The sequence below is a fragment of the Cervus elaphus genome, chromosome 15 (assembly GCF_910594005.1).
Source record: "Cervus elaphus chromosome 15, mCerEla1.1, whole genome shotgun sequence".
NCBI lineage: Eukaryota > Metazoa > Chordata > Mammalia > Artiodactyla > Cervidae > Cervus > Cervus elaphus.
In genome coordinates, this window is record NC_057829.1 from 3,474,428 (window position 1) to 3,497,014 (window position 22,587).

The following is a 22,587-nucleotide window of genomic DNA, read 5'->3' on the forward strand; positions in this document are numbered from 1 at the left end:
AGATTTAAAGATTGTGAAGGCTTACGTGGTGCTGATAACCTCCAAGTAAGCACACACAAACCTAAACTTGGGTGCCACTCCACAGAGTCAGATACCATCTCTGGACAGTGTTGCATTTCTTCATTGACTCGGCACTCACCAGTGGATGGTGCTGTGACGGGAACAGAGCTGTTCAGGAAACCCAAGCCCCCATAGCAGGGCAGTCACATTTGCAACAAAGCACTGAATTGGATGCCTGTGGTTATTTTGTGCCTGTGAATGTGTTTATTTCAAGTGTGCTTTCAGATGATCATCTATCTGACTGGAACACTAAAGCTTAATGAGGTAAGATTCAGCACCTGGAAAATATTTGCTTCAATTATTCCATCAGTAGCAGTTTTCTTAGAACACAGAAGAATTTTTAGGTAAGATTCTTTTCTCTTTTGTTGTAGTGTATATAAATTCCCCTTAAGTGTAATACTCTGCATGATATTAGGTTAAATTTATTAATATTATTTGCATACCTTCAATTACTTTATTATAATGTCATGAGTGGATAATTTATAGGAAGAAAATAGTTTGAGATCATAGATTGTCAAATATGAAATCTATCAGTATGAAAAATATTGTAAAACATTTTGGTAAGTATGTCTATATGGCGCATACTTAATAATAATGGCAAAAACTTAAGTATTAACTCCCAACTGTTGTCTGGTAAACATCAGTAGCCTGTTTTTTTTTTTCTCACATTATCAGACAGTGGTTAAAAATCAATGGCAAAAGCACGAAGTGGTGGGCACCTGACTCTTTTGCATCTTTTTAGAGGAAAATTATCTGAAATTATTCTATTAAAGCACACAGCTGCTTTCTGTTTTAGCATGTAAAAATGTGACCCATCTGCAAAACTTGGCATTCATCCCAATCTTTTTTGAGGACAGTGAAGCTTCTTGAAACTCAAAAATATCAGTTCTTTACCCAGGGAAATCAGCAAACTCAGACCATTTTCATTCTGAACCATGACAGACAGATTCAGTAATAGGTGTTCCTTGCTTCACTTTATTTTTATTTAAAAACTGCCAAGTGTCATTGACTGTCATTTCACTGTGAAAATTTGACTAAGATCTTGTGAAAATACAAAACAAACAAACAAAAAACCAACCTTGTAAATGTCAGGCCTGGAAATGATTTTGTAAGAATTTGCAAAGTACCAATTGTTCACTTAAGTAATTTTGACATTATAGTCTCTTACACGTAGAAGACCTCTTAGATATTAGGCCAGTAAGGGAACAATACTGTCCCAAGGGACAGTACTTGCCCAAGGTTGCTTACTTGGTGGTAGAGCAGAGTCCCCACTCAGTCTAGTGCTTGTTTCAAAAGACCTCATCAGTGTTGCTGGCCCAAAACTTGGCTTTCTTTGCCCGTAAAAGTCAAATAAAAATTTCAGAGACAAAATTTGGAGAAAACAGAAATGTGGCTTTAATTCTCAGCCTGCGAAGAGAGGGACACAATAGGCATATGCCACAAGAACTGTGCCTCACCTTGATGAGGAGTCTAGGGACTTATATCAGATGAGGGCTCACAGTCAGGAGTTGGTGATGAGAAACAAAAGCGTTAGGATCTTGATTTCTTCCAATTGCATTGTCATAGACTGGCATCAGTAACCCAGTAATTGAGTCTGGCAGTTTGGCAGTTCTGTGCCCTTCTTTCTGATCTGTAAAAAGAAGAACTATGAGGGGAAGAGTGTTGTAAGGGTAATCGCCAGCTACAGGATGTATTTAGCACAGAGTCAAAGGAAAATAGGTGCCAAGTGTAGCACATGCAGAGTTAGGGGGCAAAAAAGCAAACTTAGTTACAGATATTCAGCGTTATGAGCAGTTATAGCGAAAAAAAAAAAAAAAAAAAAAAAAACTAGGAATGTTCAGACCTGCTCACTGTTCTCTTTATCTTCTTTGTTCTCAGGTGAGGGAACAAAAAAACTCCATTCCTCATTTTTTTTTTTTTCTTTTTCACTGCAACATCAGCCATCATTTCTTGGAAATCCAACAATGCATGTTATTATCTCAATATCTCTCAAAACATTTAACTAACAGCACATGTTGACTAAAGAATTTTGTTTGGATCACAAGGAAATATGCATCTTGGTTGTGTTTTGACAAAGTTTAATGGATGTTCAATTTACTTGGACTATTTTTCCAGTATACACTTATGAAGGGAAGAGTAAAAAATATAGTTGTAAAAAGTATAACCATACCACATGGATATTTTCTGCTTCTTTGTATGCATATTTGCTTTTCAAATTAAATAGTGTATATAATACTTAGAGCTTAGAAAAGTGTCTGGCACATTAAAAACACCCAATATTTTAGTTGCTTCTGTTTCTTCTTCTTTTCAAGCTATGCTTATCTGCCAAACCATTATTATAATGATTGTGCTTACCATTATTGCCTACCATTTATTTATTTTTATTAGTATTATTTTCTTAAAGTCCAATTTATTTACAATGGCATGTTAGTTTAAGGTATAGAGCCAAACACCTGTTTACATATATATATATATAGGAGAAGGAAATGGCAACCCTCTTACCTGGAGAATCCCATGGACAGAGGAGCCGGAAGGCCATGGTCCATAGGGTCGCAGAGAGTTGGACACAACTGAAGCGACTAAGCACACACACACACACACACACACACACATACACACACACCCCACACACATACAATACATGATTCAGTTTGCATATATATATGTTTACATATATATATTCAGTTTACATACATATATTTATATATATATTTATTCTTTTTCAAAATCTTTTCCTTTATAGTTTATTGCAAAATACTGAATACAGTTCTCTGTGCTATACAGTAGGTCCTTTTTGACCAGCTATTTTATATATTGTTGTTGATGTATATGTTATTGTTATATATGTTATTTTATATATGTTGTATTCTCTAAGTCATGTCCGACTCTTTGTGAACCCACAGACTGTAGCCCACCAGGCTCCTCTGTCCATGGGATTTCCCAGGCAAGAATACTGGACTGGATTGCCATTTCCTTCTCCAAGGGATCTTCCTGACCTAGGAATTGAAACTGCATTTCCTGCATTGGCAGACAGCTTCTTTACTGCTGAACTATCAGTGACAAACGTCTCAATTGGTCCCTTCCCTCCTTTCCCCTTTGGTAACTGTAGTTTGTTTTTTATGTCTGTGAGTCTCTTTCTCTATTGTAAATAAGTTCATTTTTCACATATAATCTGTATCATATAATATTTGCCTTTTTCTGTCTGTCTGACTTCACTTAGTATGATCATCTCTAGATCCATCAATGCTGCTGCAAATGGCATTATTTCATTGTTTATGGCTGAGTAATATTCCATTCCAGAGTGTATATGTATATACATATACACATACAATCCTCTTTATCCATTCTTCTCTCTATAAATATTTAGGTTGCTTTCACATCTTGACTATTGTAAATAGGGCTTCTATTAACACAGGGGTGCATGTATTCTTTTTAATTATAGTTTTTCCAGATATATGCCCAGGAGTAGGATTGCAGAATCATATAATACCTCTATTTTTAGTTTTTAAGAAACCTCCATACTGTTCCCCATAGTGTCTGTGCAAATTTAAATTCCCACCAACAGTACAAGAAGATTCCCTTTTCTTTCCACTCTTTCCAGCATTTTTAATTTGTAGACTTGCTCTCTTCCCAGGAATCCACACATTACACTACTGTTGCTCAACATCCTCACATGTTTCAGAAACATTTAAAAATATAGTTTATGTTTGACTACTTCCCTGCTGGTGCAGCTACTAAGTCATTTCAGTCGTGTCCCACTCTGTGCGACCCCATAGACGGCAGCCCACCAGGCTCCCCCATCTCTGGGATTATCCAGGCAAGAGTACTGGAGTGGGGTGCCGTTTCCTTCTCCAATGCATGAAAGTGAAAGTGAAAGTGAAGTTGCTCAGTCGTGTCCGATTCGTAGCGACCCCATGGACTGCAACCTACCAGGCTCTTCCATCCAGGGGATTTTCCAGGCAAGAGTATTGGAGTGGGGTGCCATTGCCTTCTCCACTTCCCTACCAAAGACAAATTTGCATACTAGAAATTCAAAATAATTGACCTAAAATATAATGAGTGTGTCAAAAAGCATTAGAATTTTTCCACAATTTTAAGTACAAGTTTTCTATCACTCTTGCATTTGTGTACCTTATATATTTGTGAAAGCCACACTTTTACTTCTCAATAATAGTCTGTTATTTTGAAAGCAATTTATCAAATATGTAAAATCATTCCCTAATTCAGATTTTTCTAATTATTTCAGGCTGACTTAGCAGCAAAAATTAGTACATCATTATTAAAGTTACACATTTATATCATGATAGAAGCATAAAATATAAAAGAAAGTATTTAAGTAGCACCATATTACCTATGAATTTTGAATGTGAAATGAATTTGTTACTGAGGCTCTGGAATGCAAGATAGTTTTTTTTTCAGTAAGTTGTTCTCACTCAGATTTTATCTTAATTTGAATTTAGAATAGGTCCATTTAGAGAATATAATTACTATTATTTCCATAAAAACTTGCCATTATCAGCTAATTGAAAAATTTAAATAAATTGGATCAGTCTCCAGGAGCTGTTGTTACAAAAAAAGAATACCCATACAAACTATTAATATGCATGAAATAATACATTTTAGAAAAGGGTAATATGATATTGTGTTTTATAATAGGAAATATACGTTCAGTCTTCATCCCCTTCTGGGACAGAACTCTAAAAACTCTTGAAATTTCCTAAGTGATAAGAGCCATAAAATTTTCTTTGGTTATTCATAATAAGCCCCTTGAACTGCACTTGAATTTATGTGAATAAGGTGACTTTTAGATATTCCCTAAGGATGGGGGCTGGTTGCCAGGGGAACCAACTGTATTAGAGGATGGGAACATCCCATCTCCTGATCCCCTGACCTCTAGGGAGGAGAAAGGCACTACGGATTGAGTCAACCACCAAAGCCAATGATTAAATCAACTTGCCCATGTAATGAAGACTCCAAAAAACCCCACGAGAATGGGGTTCAGGGAACTCCTGAGTTCATGGACACTTGGAGGAGATGGGAGAGTGGAACTCAGAAAGGGTATAGAAGCTGTGTTCCCTTTTCCACATACCTTGCCCTCTACATCTCTTCCATCAGCAGTTTTATGAGCTACTTTAACAAATAATCCATGATTAGAAGTGAGTGTGGGAACCTCCAATTTATAATTGGTGAATCAGAGATATAGGTAAAAAATTGGACTTGGCTGCTGGCCACTGGCAAAAATAATAAGCACAGTTTGTTATTTTGTGGTTTTATTGTACTTTGTACTTGTATTTGCTTAAACAAAATGATTGGCTTATGAGACACATTGAATGAACTTTATTACCCATGGGATGCGTGGCGTACATCCTTCAGAAAAATTAAAAGGAAACAAAGGGACTGGTTTGGGGAGAGGGCTTAGATGAGGATTGGCGGGTAGTAGTCTGTGGGACTAAACCGTTCACCTGTGGGATCCGATATTATCTCTAGGTAGACTGAATCAGAACCAAATTGATTTGACACCCAGCTAGTGTTGTAGAATTGCTCTGTACTGGGAAAATCCTCACACGTTTGGTAATCAGAAGTGAATTGGATAAGTGGAAGTAGAGGAATTGCACAGAGGAGAGTCTTTCCTTTACAGACACTAAAAGATAAACTGAGGTACATTAAATTTTTGAAGGGTCTATTTGAGCAAACATCAGTGTGATCTGGACACAGCCAATTCAAAAGTGGTTGAGATGCTCCATGAGTAGGGGATACATGAAAAGCTTTTTTAAAATAAATCAGACTGGGAAGCAAAGCAAGGGAATTATTAGGTTGGCTCTAACTTCAGCAATTGCCTTACTTGGGAAAATCTAGTTGGCTGTTTATGATTAGTTCGATGAGTTCTTCTTAAGTTTTGACTTCTTAACCTTAAGGCATTTAGAAAAATTGACTCTAGCTTAGGTTTCATTTAGCTTAAATAGCCTGAGACTTCTTTAACTATTTTTAACTCAGGCAAATAAATGTATGTAATATTGCTGAAACTTTACCTATGTTCCAGAAATATTTAAAAACAGAAAATGCTTCTATGTCTTATTTTCTCAGCATCATATACCATTATAAAGACGATACATGAAGCTATACACATGGAGATGTATGGATTCATTCCTTGATTTGTGTGCTAATGTGTAATGACATGCTTTTATGAAATCACAAAAAAAAATTCATCATGCCTTTGGCATTATAGCTTCTTCTGAAATCTGTCCAAACTTTGTATGTGTTGAATACATACACAAATACATAAATAACATGATTGAATTTGGACATTAGGAATTGAAATTTATGTAGCTAAATATGGCAGAGACAAGTAGCCTGGGCCATTTGGATGGTTTTTTTCCCAAGCAGTAGGCCCTAGGAGATTTAATTTTTCCCTCTAATGTAAAAGCGTATCATCTACTCTTCCTAATACACTATAGATGATCTCTTGTTGGGAAGATGCCCAATTATGCTGCAGCAGAACTAACTTAAGCTGTGATCTAGAGAGATAAATTAAAAAGGGATTCCTGAGTTCACTTCCAGGTTGGCCTCAGATATTCAAGAGCCTCTCCTTGCTGATGCTCATGAGAGTGTCCATGAAGGTCTCTTAGAGCAATCAACCTCCTAACTTTCCCAGGGGACCCAACAGACTATGTACATGGATGACGTGTAGGAAGCTGCAGCCGGGTCATTGAGGTCTAAGATTTTATCCACACTTGATCACTATGGATCTGATCTGAGCCCTGGTGAGAGATCTTACATTGTCCTACCCTGTAAATTCGAATTGGGAGAAAGGGATCAGTGTCAAGTATACCCTACAGTATTGCACAGGCAAGCTATACATGCACAACAACAACTGCAAAATCAACAATAACAACAACTACAACTTTTCCAATGAAAATTGTTCTTCTGTTCTTATAGAAATTTAAATATTGCTTTTGCAGCAGACACTTATCAGTCAAATCAAGAAAGATATTTAGCTACTACCGTACATACCAGTGTATGGTGTGCAAGTGTGCTAGCACTTAAGTCCCCTACTTTGCTTAACTATAGTGGCTCACATTTCTGCTGATAAGTTTTTCTGTATAGTACCATTTCTGACAGCATGAGCATCTAGAGGGGGAAATTTCCTTTGCTGAGTGAAATTGTACCAGAAGAAGGTAGGAACAGTGGTGGAGAAGGAGCTTGTACTCAGTCCGATCACCTGAGAATAGAGTGCATGTCAGACTATATTACACAGTACATTTATCTCACCCACTAGGGAAATACTTAACAAAATTTAAGATTCCATCTCCTAGTGAGCAATTCATGTAAACTTACTTCTTTTAATGGGATTTTCTGTTTGTTGACTCTACAAAATGCAAGTGCTCTCTCATTCATTGGTCTTATTCATTGTCCACATTCCTATTCATTATGAAATTCTATTACTCTGCCTTTGAATATTTATTAGCCAATCCCCTACTAGCCATCTTCACTGCCACTGCCTTAGCTGAGACAGTTGTTTCTAATCTGCATTTCTACAGTGTTCCAGGCATTGTACAAAGCCCTGGAGAGATAAAAACAAATGGTTAAAGCTGTTGTTCCGGCCCTCAAGAAGATCACCATAGAATTCATATTTTAAGGTCTCCACCTTGCATAAGAACCTATACTCTTAAAATCAGTCCCTCATGTCAAGAGGAATGAGTCTATAATTATGTTTGTACTATGTATAACCCTGCTGCTTTGGGCAAGGAAGAAGGGCGCGGGGCTGGAGTCTTAACCTCACTGGGAAACAAACCCTCAGTCCCAGGAACCCAGATATAGGACAGAGTGATTTCTTGTAAGGTCTGTTGGAACATGGATCAAGGCAACTCTTTTATACCATGTATGAACACAGAATATCTGATACATCAGTTTGCAGAAGATATCATAGTAAAGTATAGGGAAGCAAAGAGAAGCAAGCCTATGGTTCTAGAGGTAGATATGTCTTGGTTCGTGGAGTCCCAGCCCCGGTCCCAGTCCTTAAGAGAACCAGAGGACTCTCAGTCTCTATTTTCAATTTTGAAAAATAGAAGGTCATATTCCACTAAATTTTCCCTTTTATTACACAAGTTTGAGAGTTGTTTTTTTTTCTTTTTTGTTATTTAGAACTTACTAGACCTTATAACCAAGGACATAACGGTCTTTTGGAGAAGGAAAGATCCTAGTTGAAGGAAAGACAAATATGTAAAACAATAAGTCATAGTTTATGTGGTAACTGCCATAGGATAAATAGAAATAAGGTGTAAAAGAGACTATTTTACACACAAAAGTAAAATATACAAAAAGATAATTCCAAAGCAAAAAATACTATGTCTTCAGTTACTAAATAACAAGCAACTACTGTAAGTTTAGGGATTGTAACTAAAGGGAGAATTTCATTTAAATGTAGTTCATTGTGAGTCTAGAAATCGTATCTAAGGGGTTGTTTGTATAGACAACACACATATGCTGATATTTTGTAGGTGCATTGCCTGAGTGGATTCTCATACTATATACTAGGTTCTTAAGTCAAGTGGAAATATAGAGAGGGTAGGTTTACCTATTGGAGTTTCCCAGTTGGTGCAATGGTAAAGTGGAGAGGGCAATGATAACCCACTCCAGTGCTCCTCCTACCAAGGAGGAGCCTGGTAGGCTGCCGTCCATGGGGTCACTAAGAGTCGGACACGACTGAGTGACTTAACTTTCACTTTTCCTTTTCTTCATTGGAGAAGGAAATGGCAGCCCACTCCAGTGTTCTTGCCTGGAGAATCCCAGGGACGGAGGAGCCTGTAGGCTGCCGTCCATGGAGTCGCACAGAGTCAGACACGACTGAAGCGACTTAGCAGCAGCGGCAGCAGCAATGGTAAAGAATCTGCCTGCCAATGTAGGAGATGCAAGAGATGCAGGTTTGATCCCTGGGCCAGGAAGATCCCCTAGAGTGGGAAAGGACAACTTGATCTTGTCTGGGAAATTCCATAGGCAGAAGAGACTGGTGGGTTTCAGTCCATGGGGGTCTCAAAGAGTCAGACACGCCTGAGCAACTGAGCACACACACACAGATTCATCTATTAACTGGTCACAGGGCTTGAAAATATCTTTGTCCCTGTCCTCATCTTCTGACCAGTTGATTTCGTCATACAGAAGATGGCTAGAAGCTGTTTCTTCCCTGTGCAAGTCTGTATCCTGGACTTCATCACTCTCTTCTTTATCTATTATTTAACCTTGAAGTGAAGTGAAGTCGCTCAGTCGTGTCCGACTCTTGGTGACCCCATGGACTGTAGCCCACCAGGCTCTTCTATCCATGGAATTTTCTAGGCAAGAGTACTGGAGTGGGTTGCCATTTTCTTCTCCAGGGGATCTTCCCCACCCAGGGATCAAACCCAGTTCTCCAGCATTGCAGGTAAACACTTTATCCTCTCAGCCACCAGGGAACCCCCAATCACAGGTGTTTAACCTTACCTGTGTATTTTATACCAAAATGTAATCAACTTAAAATTTGAAATGTTTCACATATTTTCATCATTTTCTTCTCCTTAGGATCTAATTCCTATTCTGGCATAGAATAGGTGTTCAATAGATGTTTGTTGAATGAATACATGCAAAATGAATAAATACTTTGCATCAGGGATCAGCAAAACATGGTGTTCAGGTCAAATTCTACATACCCTCTGCTTGTGTAACAAAGTTTTGCTGTTACACAGTTCTGGTCACTGATGTGTGTATTTCTATGGTTCCTTTATTGCTACTACAGCAGAGTTGACTAACTGAGACAGAGACCATATATTCTGCAATGCCTGGAAATTTTGGCTATTTGGTCTTTTACAGAAAAAGTGTGCTAACTTCTAAGTTATTGTTTCCATGTAAATATTCCAGCATTTTTTGGTTGTTGAAAGATTTCCTAGGTTGATATGGAGTCTATAAACTAAGATGATGTCCTTGTCATTTGCATTGGTTCATGGGTGAGCTTGTGTAAACATTAAGTGGCAATGACAGAATTAGATTGGAAATTATAAAAATAATAAAGAATGAAATGCAATTGGAACATTACTATTTCTTAAGAACTATGTTCTTTAAACAATGTTAATAATTATAATAATTAATGTATTGACACTGCTGGCTGATTTGATAGCTCAAATATGCTTTGCCTAAAAAATTTTTGAAGTAATTTATTTCTCAGTCATTCAAAGATTGCCAATTCAGTTTCAAAAATAGTATTCAAATTTCAAAATCATGGCTGTATTAACTTAGTTTAGTGTAAATCAATATCTTTTACTTTAGATCTTTACTAGTTTTTACCAGGAACATTTAAAATGCCTAGGAAACTTCTTCCCATATTTGGCTACTCAAAAAGTATTCATCCGTTATGGTAAGAATACAACACTACTGTTTTTAACTAGCACTCTATATGTTTCCTTGAGCAGTCTTGTCTCTTGTGGTCTTGTTAGTAAGGTTGAGAACACCTGCAAAGAAGTTCAAAGGGAAAAGATTAGACTCTCATTTTCTATATAAGTTTTGACCTCATAAAAAATAAGAGCAGTACAAGTGTAAAGTATTTTGCAATATTCAGTAAAAGAATTCTGGAATTAAAATATTTCTGGTTCATTTTTGAATGTTTGTATATTTTCCAAAAAAATTATTTTCATTTTAATCATCTTGGATGGTCTACAGCAAAGGCTTTCAAACAGTGCCCTTTGGAGCCCAGGGATTCCTCAGGGTAGCTTCAGGGTGTGATGTTATGTTAGAAATGAGAAGACCATCTGACAGGGTTTCCATCACTTTCTCCAACTTAAACCAGAGTACTCTGCATTAAGGTCCCAGATATTGAAATGCTGTATATAATTTTCTTTGGAAAAATATTTTACATGCTAAAACAAAATACTGTCATTTAAAGTTCCAGGATTTGTTAACCATTTATCCCTCAGTGTTGAAAGATTTATATTGTGATAAGCTAGTTAGCCAGACAGCTATAAGCTCAGACAAATGTCAACATGATCCTTTTAGAACCACATACATAAAAATATTCTTCACATAATGTTTTCAACTTATTGTCTCCATGTAGGTATCCCAATTATTGTTGCTGTCCTTCAGTCGCTAAGTCATGTCAGACTCTTCTGTGACCCCAAGGACTGCAGAGTGCCAGTCTTCTCTGTCCATGGGATTTCTCAGGCAAGAATAATGGAGTGGATTTTCATTTCTTTCTACAGGAGATCTCTTGACCCAGGGATTGAACCTAGATCTCCTGCATGGGCAGGCAGATTCTTTACCACTGAACTACCAGAGAAGCCTGTCATAATTATGCTTTTTAATTAAAAGTAGATTTTCTAGGTATAGTCTGTAAACTAAATTTATATTGTCTCTCATCCCACAGCAAATAATAATAAATTAAGCATATACACACTAAACATACACAACACTCCTAAACAATATAATAATAATAATAATAAAACCTCCTAAACAAGCTGGGTAAAAAGAACAGAAGTATCAAGAATGAGAAATTTTGAGTTATACCTGGAAAATTGATATCAGAAGAGCTTAAGGAATCGAGCCTTAAACTAGTTTCCCATTGGAAAATATTGGTGGTAAACAAGGAATGGCAGTTAGAGTATTTATATATGTGCTTCATGCGCCCAGAAGTACCAGAGAGAAAGGAAAAAGGGAAGAATTGAAACAGAGGGCAGATGATTAGCTGAAGGGCAAGAGAAACTGCAAATAAGTAATCACCCTATCTCCAGAACTCACACCATATACTTGGATCCAACTTGTCCAACTAACTAGCAGGACGTTCTACCTCCAGGCAGGTACAAGGGGTGTGTATATGAGCTTAAGTCAGAGAGATAGGGCAGTTCTCCTTATACTTGGTAACACCCAGGAGAGAGAGATTGAGCTCTAGCAACCAAGGTACCAAGCCAGATCCTAAGCAAGCACTCTCAGATATGTGCTTATTCTTATTAAAATAGGATGGAATAGAAGATTCCATCTCATTCTCATCAAATAGGATGGAATACAGAGAATACATGTATATGGCACCTTCTCTAAATGGATGTATAATTCCCGAAATTACTTTCTAAGAAGAATAAGGACATAATAAAAAAAAAAAAAAAGACACCCCAGTAAACAAACAGGTGACATAACACCCTACGAAAATATTAACAGGGTAAGCAGGAGAAGACTTTAAAATAAGTCTTAGATTCATCAAACAGCATTACTATGATTTCACTAAAGATAAAATTATGGTTGTTAGCTTAAAAAGATTTCAATGTATGGACTGATTTACAAAATGTACAAAAAGAAATACAAATTAGCATTAGGAAGACTGGGTGAGGAATTCTTCATGAATAGAAAACAACAAAATGTAAATAAGAATAGCAAATATAAACTTTAAAAGTTTGGAGGTAAGATCCCAAAACTTGGGCAGATTTCTTTTAGGTAGTCTAGGACAAATGAGTTAATGGAGGAAAGATACACATTGATGAAAACTCAGTAAATTAGATTACCTACTAGGTAATTGTGCTTCCCTCATAGCTCAGTTGGTAAAGAATCTGCCTGCAGTGCAGAAGACCAGGGTTCAGTTCCTGGGTCAGGAAGATCCCCTGGAGAAGGAAATGGCAGTCCACTCCAGTATTCTTGCCTGAAGAATCCCATGGACAGAGGAGACTGGCAGGCTAGAGTCCATGGGGTCGCAAAAGTCTGACACGACTTAGCAACTAAACTACCAGCACCACCATGTAATTAGCAAGATTGTTTTTAATAAAAATTATCTGTGTGTTTAGATGAATTATAATGATATTTAGGGACATTAAGGATAGAAAGTCATTCTGAGAGCTTCTAAGGATAAAAGAACAGACTCAATAAAACAGTGTTTTTTTTTTTGCATTAATCATGTTGTACATTACATAACTAGTATTTATTTTATCATACATTGATATGAATCAGCCATAGATTTACACGTATTCCCCATCCCAATCCCCCTTCCCACCTCCCTCTCCACCCGATTCCTCTGGGTCTTCCCAGTGCACCAGGCCCGAGCACTTGTCTCATGCATCCCACCTGGGCTGGTGATCTGTTTCACCATAGATAGTATACATGCTGTTCTTTTGAAATATCCCACCCTCACCTTCTCCCACAGAGTTCAAAAGTCTGTTCTGTATTTCTGTGTCTCTTTTTCTGTTTTGCATATAGGGTTATCATGACCATCTTTCTAAATTCCATATATATGTGTTAGTATGCTGTAATGTTCTTTATCTTTCTAGCTTACTTCACTCTGTATAAGGGGTCAAGCTGTGGTACATATACACCATGGAATATTACTCAGCCGTTAAAAATAATTCATTTGAATCAGTCCTAATGAGATGGATGAAACAGTGATTTTTTTAAAAAATGAGTACCTAGTTGAAAGTGAAAGTCACTCACTCTTTGTGACCCCATGTACTGTAGCCTACCAGGCTCATCTGTCCATGGACTTCTTCAGGCCAGAATACTGGAGTGGGTAGCTGTTCTCTTCTTCAGGGGATCTTTCCAACCCAGGGATCAAATCCAGGTCTCCTGCATTGCAGGAGGATTCCAGGGATATATCTGAAATGACTGGAGAAGAAATCTAGTAGATGCTGCTGCTAAGAACTTTTATTTTCTAAAGCAAGTACATTTGCATTACTGCTTTGGGCTGAATTGTGCCCCTCCAAATTCTTGCTCAGTTGGTACAGAATTCACCTGTAATGCAGGAGACCCAGCTTGGATTCCTGGGTTGGGAAGATCCCGTGGGGAAAGAAAAGGCTAGCTATTCCAGTGTTCCAGCCTGGAGAATTCCATGGACTGTATAATCCATGGGGTTGCAAAGAGTCAGACACGACTGAATGACATTCACTCCTCACTCACTCACTCAAATTCATATGTTGAAGTCCTAACTCCCAGTAACTCACAATGTGACTTGTATTGGGAGATAGGGTTTTTAAAGAGATAATTAAGGTAAATGAGGCCATTAGGGCAGATCTAATCCAATATGACAGATGTCTATATAAAACATGAAGAAAGAAGACAATTGTGTGGGAAAATAGAGAAGGTGGCCACTTGAAAGGAAAAAAAGAAGCCTCAGAAAACAGCAAACCTATCCATATCTTGATCTTAATTTTCTAGTCTCCAGACTAGGAGCAAATATATTTCTCTTGTTTATCTCACCCACTCTGTGGTATTTTGTTATGGCAGCCCTAGCATACCAATATTATAACTAATTTAAAAATAAAATTATAATAACTTCAATAAAAATACATATTTGCTTAAAAAAAGGCAATTTTAATAAGATCTAAAGGAATACAGAGCTAAATAACATAAAAGCTATGTGTCATGAAAGAAAAATATAATGGATAAATGAACATTGATGAATGAATATAAATGAATGTTGGAATGTTAGAATAAATCACTGAATTTTATACTACATTTAAGCAAAAAAGTATTAGTACTCTATGCAAAGCTAAGAATTTTCTTTTTTCCATGACTAGAATGCCAAATCAACATTTAAAACTTTTCTTCTTTACCAGATCATGTATGCCAACAGTAATTAATAATGAAAAATGGCAGTCTATTTTAAATGATATTTTATCATAAGAAATTATATTTAGTTTTATATATTAATTCCTAGCAGTAACCTTGCATGAAAGTTATTTTCTTTATAAAATAGCCCTATTAATTTATTTATATTTTATTCAGTTAACAATGAATTTAACACCAACCAGAGAAAATCACTGAATCCAAAATTCTTTACAGATATAGTTTATTTTGGAATATTTTTAAATCTCAAATTGGGAGAAGCATATACACCAAAATTCCAGATTCCAAATTCTTTACCAGATGTAAAGTAAAAAAAAATAATAAAAGAAAACACCAACCAAATGAGCAAAATGAAAGCACATGAACCAAGACATGGTCAGATTATTTATCTGTGTAAGAAGAGACTCCAACTCATCCCTAGAAAGCATTTGCCTTTTTAATATAAATTTATTGATTTTTTAAATTGAAGGCTAAATGGTCTTCTCTCTTCAAGTTTTATATAGACATCTGTCAAAATTGATTAGGATCTGCCCTAATGGCCTCATTTAGCTTTCACAGAATTTTGTTGTTTTCTGTTAAACCTCAATGTGAATCAGCCATAGGTATACATATATCCCCTCCCTTTTAATCTTCCCTCCCATCTCCATCACCATCCCACCCCTCGAGGTTGATACAGAGTCCTCTGTTTGAGTTTCCTGAGTCATAGAGCAAATTCCCTTTGGCTATCTATTTTAAATATGGTAATGTAAGTTTCCATGTTACTGTTTACATATATCTCAAACTCTCCGCCCCTCTCCCCATGTCCATAAGTGTATTCTCTATGTCTGTTTCCCCACTGTTGCCCTGAAAATGAATTTTTCAATACCATTTTTCTAGGTTCAATATATATGTGTTTGAATATGATATTTACCTTTCTCTTTCTGACTTACTTCACTCTGTATAATAGGGTCTAGGTTCATCCACCTCATTAGAACTGACTCAAATGTGTTGCTTTTTATGTCTGGGTAATGTTATATTCTGTATACGCACCACAACCTCTTCACCCATTCATGTGTAGATGGACATTTATGTTGATTCTGTGTTCTAGCCATTGCAAAGAGTGCGGCAATGAACAATGGGATACATGTGTCTTTTTCAATTTTGGTTTCCTCAGGTTATACGCCCAGGAGTGAGATTGCTGGAACAGATGGTGGTTTTATTCCTAGTTTTTTAAAGGAATCTCTATACCGTCTTCCAGAGTGGCTGTATCAATTTACACTCCCACCAACAGTGCAAGAGTGCTCCCTTTTCTCCAAACCCTCTCCAGCAATTTGTTTGTAGACTATTTGATGACGGCCGTTCTGACCAGTGTGAGGTGATAACTCATTGTAGTTTTGATTTACGTTTCTCTAATAATTAGCGATGTTGAGCCTCTTTACATGTGTTTGTTCACCATCTGTATGTCTTCTTTGGAGAAGTGTCTGTTTAGATCTTTTCCCCACTTTTTGATTGGGTTGTTTGTTTTTCTGATATTGAGTTGCATGAGCTGCTTGTCCATTTTGGAAATTAATCCTTCGTCAGTTGCTCTATTTGTTCTTATTTTCTCCACACTGAGGGTTTTCTTTTCACTTTGCTTCTAGTTTCCTTTGCTGTGCAAAAACGTTTAAGTTTAATCAGGTCCCACTTGTTTACTTCTGTTTTTATTTCCATTACTCTAGGTGGTGGATCATAGAGGATCTTACTTTGATTAATGTAACCGAGTATTCTCCCTGTGTTTTCCTCTAAGAGTTTTATAGTTTCTGGGTACATTTAGGTCTTTAATGCATTTTGAGTTCATCTTTTTGTATGGTATTAGGAAGTGTTCTAATTTCATTCTTTTATATGTAGCTTCCCAGTTTTCCCAGCACCATTTATTGAAGAAGCTGCCTTTGCCCCATTGTATATTCTTGCTTCCTTGGTCAAGTTAAGGTACCCATAGGTGCATGGGTTTATTTCTGGGCTCTCTATCTTGTTCCGTTGGCCTATATTTCTCTTTTTGTGCCAGTGCCATACTGTCTTGATGACTATAGCTTTGAGTATAATCTGAAGTTGGGAAGGTTGATTACTCTGGCTTCAATCTTCTTTCTCAAGACTGCTCTGGCTACTCGGGGTCTTTTGTGTTTCCATATGAATGGCGAAACTTTTTGTTCTAGTTTGGTGAAAAATGCCATTGGTAATTTGATAGGGATCACATTGAATCTGTAGATTGCATTTTGTAGTATTATCATTTTCAAAAGATTGATTCTTCCTGCCCAGGAACATGGAATATCTCTCCATCTGTTTATGTCATCTTTGATCTCTTTCTTCAGTGTCTTGTAATTTTCTGTGTACAGTTCTTTTATCTCCTTAGGTGAGTTTATTCCTAGATATTTTATTCTTTTTGCTGCAGTGGTGAGTGCGATTGATTCCCTAATTGGTCTTTCTGATTTTTCATTGTTAGTATGTAGAAATACAAGTGATTTCCGTGTATTGATTGTGTATCCTGCAACTGTGCGAAATTCAATGCTTAGCTCTAGTAATTTTCTGATACTATCTTTAGGGTTTTCTACGTACAGTATCATGTCACTTGCAAACAGCGACAGCTTTGCTTCTTCTTTTCTGATCTGGATTCCTTTTATTTCTGTTTTTCTTTGATTGATGCAGCTAGGACTTCCCGTACTATGCTGAATAATAGTGGTGAAAGTGGACACCCTTGTCTTCTTCCTGATCTTAGGGGGAATGCTTTCAGCTTTTCACCCTTGAGGATAATGTTTGCTGTAGGCTTCTCATATATGGCCTTTACTATGTTGAGGTAGGTTCCTTCTATGCCCATTTTTTGAAGAGTTTTAATTATAAATGGGTGCTGAATTTTGTCAAAGGCTTTTTCTGCATCTCCTGAGATAAGCATATGGTTTTTATCTTTCAATTTTTTAATATGCTGTATCACACTGATTGCTTTGCATATATTGAAGAATCCTTGCATTCCTGGAATGAACCCAACTTGATCATGGTATATGAGCTTTTTGAGGTGTTGCTGAATTCTGTTGGCTAAAATTTTGTTGAGGATTTTTGCATCTATGTTCGTCAGTGATATTGGACTATAATTATCGTTTTTTGTGTTGTCTTTGCCTGGTTTTGGTATCAGGGTGGTGGTGGCCTCATAGAATGAGTTCAGGAGTGTTCCTTCCTCTGCAATTTTTCAAAAGAGTTTTAGAAGAATAGGCATTAGCTCTTCTCTAAATGTTTGATAGAATTCTCCTGTGAAGCCATCTGGTCCTGGGCTTTTGTTTTTTGGGGGGATTTTTTAATCACAGCTTCAATTTCAGTGCTTGTTAAGTGGGTTGTTCATAATTTCAATTTCTTCCCGGTTCAGTCTTGGAAGATTGAACTTTTCTAGGATAATCTGTCCATTTCTTCCAGGTTATCCATTTTATTGCCATATAGTTGTTCACAATAGTCTCCCATAATCCTCCGCATGTCTGCATTGTCTGTTGCAACCTCTCCTCCCTCATTTCCAATCCTGTTGATTTGATTTCCTCTCCCTTCTTCCCGATGAGTCTGACCAGAGGCCCGTCAATTCTGTCCATCCTCTCAAAGAACCAGCCTGTAGCTCCATTCATTAATCCTTACTATTGTTTACTGTTTCTTTCATCTCTCTTTCATTTATCTCTGCTCTGATCCTCATGATCTCCCTCCCTCTATTCATTTTGTTTGTTGTCGTTGTCGTTGCTGCTGTCCTTTTCCCACTTGTTCCGGGTGCAAAGCCAGGCTGTCCACTCAATGTTTATGTTGTTTCTTGAGGTAGAATTGCACTGCTATAAATCTCCCTCCCAGAACTGTCCCCGCCACATCCCACAGGTCCTGAGTTGTCATTTTTCATTGTCATTTGTTTATAGAAACTTCTTGATTTCCCTTTTGATTTCTTCAGCAACCCTTTGGTTATTTAGAAAGGTATTGTCTAATCTCCATGTGTTTGTGTTTTTTACACTTCCCTTCTTGTAATTGATATCCAGGCCTATAGTGTTGTGTTTGAAAAAAGATGTCTGATGCACTTTCAACTCTCTCAAGTTTACTGAGGTTTGATTTGAGACCCAAGATGTGGTCTGTCCTGGAGAATGTTCCATGTGCACTTGAGAAGAAGGTGTGTTCTTCTGCATTTGGATGGAATGTTCCGAGGATATCAATGAGATCCATCTCATCTAATGTATCATTTAAGACTTGTGTTCCCTTATTGACCCTGCATCTTGGTGATCTGTCCATTGGTATGAGTGGGGTGCTAAACTCTCCTACTAGGATTGTGTTACTGTCAATACCTCCTTTTATGTCTGCTAGTGTTTGTCTTATGTATTGAGGTGCTCCTATGTTGGGTGCATAGATATTTAGAATTGTTAGGTCCTCCTCTTGGATTGTTCCTTTGATCATTATGTAGTGTCCTTCTGAAAGGTTGTTGCTGAACCACGCATAGACGCCGGGATTCTTGGCCTCCAGAGGAGAAGAATTCAATACGGGGCCAGAGACGAGGCTTGATCACTAAGAGCTCTTGTGTAACAAAGTTTTATTGAAGTATAAAGGAGATAGAGCACGCTTCTGACATAGACATCAGAAGGGGGCAGAAAGAGTACCCCCTTGCTAGTGTTAGCCATGGAGTTATATACTCTCTAATTAGTTATTACAGTGAATCAAAAGAATGTCTGGAGGTTGTAAGACCTCACTAGGCCTACTCCCATAATTTACACCTTAAGATAACAGGAATAGCCAGAAGTCTCTTTTTTCCAGAGACCGTCCTCAAGCAGGATACATTATTGTTATATAATCCTAAGGAATGTAGAGGGACAAAAGAGTTTGTCCTTTCTTCCTCCTTGAGAATTCCAGACCCCTCTCTCCTTGGGGACCCCTGGACTTCTTATCAATCAGCCTAGGATTTGACTCTCTCACTTCCTTATCTCTTGTAATCTTTATTTTAAGGTCTATCTTTTCTGATATGAGGATTGCTACTCCAGCCTTCTTTCGCTTCCCATTTGCATGGAATGCATTTTTGCCATCCTCTCACTGTCAGTCTATATGTGTCTTTCGGTCTGAAATGGGTTTCTTCTAGACAGCACATATATGGGTCTGGTTTTTGTATCCATTCAGCCAGGCTGTGTCTTTTGGTTGGAGCATTTAATCCATATACATTTAAAGTAATTATTGATACATATGTTCTTACTGCCATTTTCTTAATTGTTTGGGATTGATTTGTAGATCTTTTTCTTCTCGTGTGTTTCTTGACTATAGAAGTCCCTTTAACATTTGTTGCAGAGCTGGTTTGGTGGTGTTGAATTCCTTTAACTTTTGCTTGTCTGCAAAGTTTTTTATTCCTCCATCAATTTTGCATGAGATCCTTGTTGGCTACAGTGATCTTGGTTGTAGATTTTTCCCTTTCACTACTTTAAATATACCCTGCCATTCCCTTCTGGCCTGCAGAGTTTCTGCTGAAAGATCAGCTGTTAAACCTGTGAGGTTTCCCTTGTTTGTTACCCGTTTTTTTCCCTTGTGGCTTTTAATATTCTTTCTTGGTGTTTAGTCTTTGTTAGTTTGATTAGTATGTGTCTTGGCATGTTTCTCCTTGGGTTTCTCCTGTATGGGACTCTGTTCCTCTTGGACTTGATTGACTATTTCCTTTTCCATGCTGGGGACATTTTCAACTATAATCTCTCCAAAAATTTTCTCATTCTCTTTCTTTTGCCCTTCTTCTTCTGGGACCCCTATAATTCAAAGGTTGGTGCATTTGATATTGTCCCAGCGGTCTCTGAGAGTATCCTCAGTTCTTTTCATTCTGTTTACTTTATTCTGCTCTTCAGAAGTCATTTCCACCATTTTATCTTCCCGCTCACTGATTCGTTCTTCTGTTTCAGGTGTTCTGCTATTGATTCCTTCCAGAGTATTTTTAATTTCAGTTGTTTGTCTCTGTATGTTTATTTTTTAATTCTTCTTTGTTAATTGTTAATCGACCCTTGCATTTTCTCCATTCTCTTTTCAAGGTTTCTGACCATCTTTACTATCATTATTCTGAATTCTTTCCCAGGCAGTTTGCCTATCTGATCTTCATTTATTTGGACTTCTGTGTTTCTGATTTGTTCCTTCATTTGTGTAGTATTTCTCCGCATTTTCATTACATTGTTTTTTAACTTACTGTGTTTGAGGTCTCCTTGTCCCAGGCTTCGAGGCTGAATTCTCTCTTCCTTTTGGCTTCTGCCCTCCTAAGTTTGGTCCAGTGGTTTGTGTAAGCTTCATATAGGGTGAGATTTGTGGTAATGCTTTTTTTTTTCTTCTGTTTGTTTGTTTTTCCTCTGATGGGCAAGGCTGAGTGAGGTGTTAATCCTGTCTGCTGATGGCTGGGTTTGTATTTTTGTTGTGTTTGTTGTTTAGACGAGGCATCCTGCACAGGGTTCTACTGGTGGTTGAGTGATGCCAGGTCTTGTGTCCAAGTGGTTTCCTTTGTGTGAGTTCTTGCTATTTGATACTCCCTGGGGTTAGTTCTCTGCTAGCCTAGGGTCTTGGAGTCAGTGCTCCCACTCCCAAATCTCAGGGCTTGACCTCAAATTTTGTGTGGTTCTATATATTGTTTTCTGCTGGCCGGGTACTTCTGTCTGCTCTCAGCTGGTGTTCTGCATGCACCTCTGTGTCTGAAGGAGTATTCCAGATGTATCCATGGAGAGAGATGTACTCTACATCCACCTACTAGTCTGCCATCTTCCCTACTACATAAAGCATTTACTTTTATAAATTTAGATCTAAACAGTAACTTTAACTTTCCCCAAAATGTCATTGTTTCACTATTAATTGAATTATCTTTTGTATTAGTTGTTCAGATTAAATAGAGCATTTGATTCAATATATTTAACAGGAAACAATTTTTTTTATGTAAATACATGTTATGTATGTAGATTTTATTTTTTTCTTAATACTGTTTTCTCTCAATTCCTCTCACTATTTTACACAAAGGCAGCCTTTATTATCATTTTCTATGACTTATGAAAATGTTGTAATGTGTTTGTGTTTTTCCATGTGTACAGAAAAAAATGAGTATTAGCTAGATACCTTTGTATACATAGCAGTTTATAATAGTGAACATGTTAAAGTATAATTATTATAAAAATTATTTTTCCTTCTTTCCTTTTCTGCTTCATATACTAATACAGCAAATACCCATATAGCAAAATAAAAACCCCTTATGTATAATGTTAAATAGACATTTATATATATATATCATATTGCACATATTTTATGCACAATGTGATAAAGAATGATATGGTAAAATGATATGCAGATTCTATATCATAAAATATCAGTGTAAATGAAAATATTTGATACTTGGAGATATTATTAAGACTAAATGGACCTTTAGTTGGTTAACTCGACTGAGAAGGACTTTGGAGAATTTATGATAAAAAATTTTAAATGACTCCTGTGTCTTCGGATTTTACAATTGTTTACTTATGCCATTGCAAGATCATAAATAGAAGAGATGTAGATTTGAGAGAAGATGGCCATGCTGCTGCCACACTCAAAATTGGGTAATGTTTGACTCCATGATACTGGGAAAGATTGAGGTCAGGAGGAGAATTGGGTGACAGAGGATGAGACGGTCGGACAGCATCACCAACTTGGTGGACATGGAAACTATGGGAGATAGTAAAGGACAGGGAAGCCTGGTGTGCTGCTGTCCACGGGACTGCAAAGAGTTGGATAGGACTTAATGACTAAACAACAACAGCAGCAACCCTAGAAACCTGCCATGATTAAAAAAAAATCTCCAAGAGATTCTCCAGAACATACGACTCCCTGCTATACATGCATGCACACATGCACACACAATAGTCACTCACACTTCAATTAACAAAACAAAAAGAAACATTCTGTAGTGGGGGAAAAAACAAGAATTAAAAGCATAGCAACAAGATTGAGTGTGTCCTTAGGAAGATTACATTTATT